At 39.0% G+C, this 4,618-nt stretch overlaps 1 pseudogene; it reads left to right on the top strand.

The window, feature by feature from the left end:
• Positions 1-637: 637 nt before the first annotated feature.
• Positions 638-4,320, top strand: LOC102760718 (annotated as a pseudogene).
• Positions 4,321-4,618: the final 298 nt, after the last annotated feature.

The raw sequence follows: 4,618 nt of genomic DNA, 5'->3' as shown, positions 1-4,618 counted from the left end.
AATAGGCCTTCTTTAAGCTTGCCAGCATCTCTTGGAAGGATGCGAGTTTAATGAATCTTAGAATGAGTTTTTCATTGAATCAACAAGGAGCTCGTTATGCACTGTCTTCTGCTGGTACTTCTTCCCATAATTGTCAGACGATAACATTGGAAGTACAGGTTCACTCCCCCTGTCTTCTCAACACCGTGGAAATGCAGGCCAGGCAGTGACATTTTGTGCAGCTTTGGTCTGATTGCTAGAGACTTAGATGAATTGAGTGGTTACCCAGGCGACAAGATAACTCCTGAGAATTTTCCCCAAATCTTTCTACAACTTAAAAGGAGGAGGCTCCTAGGGATGACTAGGAAGACAAAAGGCACTTTAGAAAAGACAGTTTTGATGCTCATGGTTCTAGTCTCAACCCAGTGCTTGATGATGACCATGGAAGCTGTTCTCAAGTATCTGGTTATTATGACAGAATGGATTATGAAGATGACAGATTAAGAGATGGAGAGGTGTAGGAATGGTTCTTTTTTTGGTGAGACCTTGCATAACTATCATAAATTTGACAGTGGGTATGAGAGAATGAGACATGGTTCTGGCCCCTTACAAGGAAATTCTCTTTGAGAAAATGAGGGGCACTCCTCCAAACAGCAATATTGAAGACTTCCATGGACTCTGACCGAAGGGTTATCCCCATCTGTGCTCTATATGTGATTTGCCAGCTCATTCTAATAAGGCGTAGAGTCAACATATCAATGGAGCAAGTCACAGTCACCCATGCTAGCTGCTTCTTGAAATGTATCCAGAATAGAACCCTGACAATGATACAGGACACACAATGGGTTATCCCTTCATGTTGCAACTATCTACAAACCCAGTACCAGGAATTTTGGAGCCTCCACCTCCCTCATTTCATCTTGGGGGACCAGCAATTGGACCAAGAGGAAACCTGGGTGCTGGAAATGGGAACCTGCAAGGACCAAGACACATGCAAAAAGGTAGAGTCAAAACTAGCCAAGTTGTTCACATCATGGATTTCCAATGAGGGAAAAACCTGAGATATCAATTATTACAGCTGGTGGACCATTTGGAGTCATTTCAATTCATCTGATTTTAAATGAAATTGATGAGGCGTTTATTGAAATGGCAACCACAGAAGATGCTCAGGCTGCAGCGGATTATTATACAACCACACCAGCATGAGTATTTGGCAAGCCAGGGAAAGTTCATTATCACAAGAGTATAAAAGAATAAAAAAACCCGAAGGGAAGCCAGGCCAGAAGTTTGATCAGAAGGAGGAGCTTGGATGTGTGCTACATCTCAGCAACTTACCTCATTCTGGCTATTCTGACAGTGTTGTCCTTACACTTGCTGAGTCTTATGGGAAAATACAGAATTATATACTGATGAGGATGAAGTCAGGGCTTTATTGAGATGGAGACAGAAGATGCAATGGCAATGGTCAAACACTACTTGAAAAAGGCCCTTTGGTTTCAGAGGAGACCTGTGAAAGTTGGCCTATCTAAAAAATACAAAAAAAATTGGTATAAGGATTCCTAACAGAGGCATTGACTTACTGAAAAAAGATAAATCCTGAAAAAAATCTTATTCTCCAGATGACAAAAAATCTCTGACCAATAAGAAATCCAAAACTGATGGTTCCTAGAAGACTAAAAGTACAACTGAAGGTAAAGAACAAGAACAGGCCCAGTTGGGCTAAGTGAATAGAACGTTGACCTTCGTACTGAAGGGTCCCGGGTTTGATTCCTGTCAAGGGCACATACCTCAGTTGCAGGCTCCTCCCCTGTCTGGGCCCTGGTCAGGCTCATGATGCAGGCTCCTCCCCTGTCTGGGCCCTGGTCAGGGTGCATGAAGGAAGCAAACAATAGATGTGTTTCTCTCACATTGATGTTTTTCTCTCTGTCTTTCCATCTCTCTTCCAAAATCAATGGAAAAATATCCTCGTGTGAGGATTAAAAAATAATAGTAGTAAAATAAAATGAAAGAACAAGAAGAGAAGTCAGGTGAAGATGGTGAAAAAGATACAGAAGATGACCAGGCAGAACAAGAACCTAGCATGTTTCTCCAACCCAAAGATGAGCTCCTGGTAGGTGAAGCAGCAGCACCACTAGAAAGTGGCAGTTCAGTGGGAGATGAGAAGATCTTGCTAACTTAGATGATGTGACTTCTGATGGGAAAAAGGAAGCTCAGACACAGCTAGGAAAAAAGATGGAAATGCGAGTGCTTCAGCTCCAAAGAAAAAGCTTAAAAAGCATCGTTTCCCAGGGATCATGGAAGGTTTTGTCACTCTAAATGAGGCTGGTAAGGAGGAAGATTCAAAACTTCAGAAACTTCATAAATCAGGCCTGGCATTTAAATGTGGTGACAACTGGTTGAAATTAAAGTGGACAAGATCAAGGAACCTGATCAACAAAATGAGGCAGTGCTAAAAAATGGAATTTAAAAATGAGAAAAATGCAACCGGTTTGGCTCAGAGGATAGAGCGTCGGCCTGCGGACTAAAAGGTCCCAGGTTCGATTCCGGTCAAGGGCATGTACCTTGGTTGCGGGCACAGCCCCAGGGGGGTGTGCAGGAGGCAACTGATCAATGTTTCTCTCCCATCAATGTTTCTAACTCTCTATCCCTCTCCCTTCCTCTCTGTAAAAAAAATCAATAAAATATATTTTTAAAAATGAGGAAAATACAGAACCAGGCGCTGAATCTGCTGAGAACACTGATGATCCCAACAAAGACACAAGTCGGGGGGCGGGGGGGGGTGGCGCGGGTCAATTGGGGAAAAGAAGACATATGTAAAACTTTAGACAATAAAAAAATTTAAAATATTTTTTTAAAAATCTACTTACAAAAAAACAAAGACACAAGTGAAAATGCAGGCGGCCAAAGTGATGAAAACCTGGCCGACTGCACAATCCCCGATGAGCAGAGAACTGGACCACATGAACCCAATGTTCCTGTTGGCATAAGCTATGTGACTCCTAAAACAGGGCTTCACATAAGCTGTGTTCACTCTTTTACGCAAATGAAGAAATTGCAAAGGATACTCATTGCAGCAGCCTTCCTCATTACCGGGAATTAAAGAAATTTCTGAAGAAATTTTTGAACACAGGCAGAAGGAAATTTAAGATGTGCAAGAAGCTTAATGATTTCAAAAAAAATAATAGTTCATTTTTAATGTTGACCTTTTTTAAATACAACACTAACATCAAGAAGAAAACTACTGTACTCCTTTGTTTTAGTGGAAAAATAGTAGACGTCTATTTTGTGTTAAGTGTTATAGCAAAAACACATAAGGTTCAATTAATGATGAATTTTTGTTTTATCAGAATGGTAACAGACAACTACTTTGTAGATACTGACTTCGTAAGCTACTTAACACATTGTGGGCGCATCACAAGCATTCCCGTGTTTTCATATTACACAGTGTTTTACATTACTAAAATTAAATACCCATTGCATTTTGAAGTTTTTTATTACATGTTCTTACAAGCTAATATCTTTTTAAAGTATGATACTTGGTAAAACGTGTTTTGTACTAGTTCAATAGAAACTTATCGGCCACTGGGTAAAGCTAGCAATAAAACTACAGGTGCGCAATGTGTTAAGACAACTTGCACCATTAAAAAAAAAAAAGATGCTGAAACCGGTTTGGCTCAGTGGATAGAGCGTCGGCCTGCGGACTGAAGGGTCCCAGGTTCGATTCCGGTCAAGGGCATGTACGTGGGTTGCGGGCACATCCCCAGTAGGAGATGTGCAGGAGGCAGCTGATCGATGTTTCTCTCTCATTGATGTTTCTAACTCTCTATCTCTCTCCCTTTCTCTCTGTAAAAAATCAATAAAATATATTTTTTTAAAAAAGATATGTAGAACTATTCAAAGAAATGAAATTTAGTACTTCTGGGCTTCAAAGAAATGTCAAAACTTTTGATTCTATTCAATAAAGAACAAAAACAATTGTATGTTCGTTAATTTCATCTCAAACATTCCACATTTTAATCTGAGCCCTGCAGACTTTTCATTTGGAGTCTGAAGCTTTTTTTATTGCATTTCATTTTTTGATAACTTCATTAACTGACATTAACAATTAAAATACAGGCGCAGGTTTCTTTTAATGTTATGCTGTTGTTTAGGTAATAAGAAATATTAAATAACTGGTTTTAGATTTTGTAATTTTCCCCTACATTTCTGCTAGATTTTGTATTCTAGTAGTGTAGTTTCAGTGAAATGTAAAAATATTCCTGTTCTCTTTGACCAGTATTAATTTCTACAGACCTTGTTGCTTATCACTTGAATCCTGTAGCTGTCATACATCTGGTATAAGCAACATTTGATTATTGAAGTATGTAGATCATCTTTTAATATTTTAAAGATGTTATTTTACATTTCTGCACTTAAAAATAGTTTGGCCATAAGCTAGATGCACGCTTCTAATCCCTATACCTGCATATATGACCTTTGTGAACAGAAATTTGCTTATAGCTGTGGATTCAAGTTTCTGAAGTGAATACCAATAAAAACCTAGGTCGTGTTTATTGGTTATACATGTTTGAAATGTTAACCAATATATTTGTCAGTTGTGATTTTTATTCGCTGTTACACTTTTTTGCATGTTTTAACA

This window comes from Myotis davidii, unplaced genomic scaffold, assembly GCF_000327345.1.
Source record: "Myotis davidii unplaced genomic scaffold, ASM32734v1 scaffold14, whole genome shotgun sequence".
Taxonomy (NCBI): Eukaryota; Metazoa; Chordata; class Mammalia; order Chiroptera; family Vespertilionidae; genus Myotis; species Myotis davidii.
This window is presented reverse-complemented; position numbering and strand designations above follow the sequence as displayed.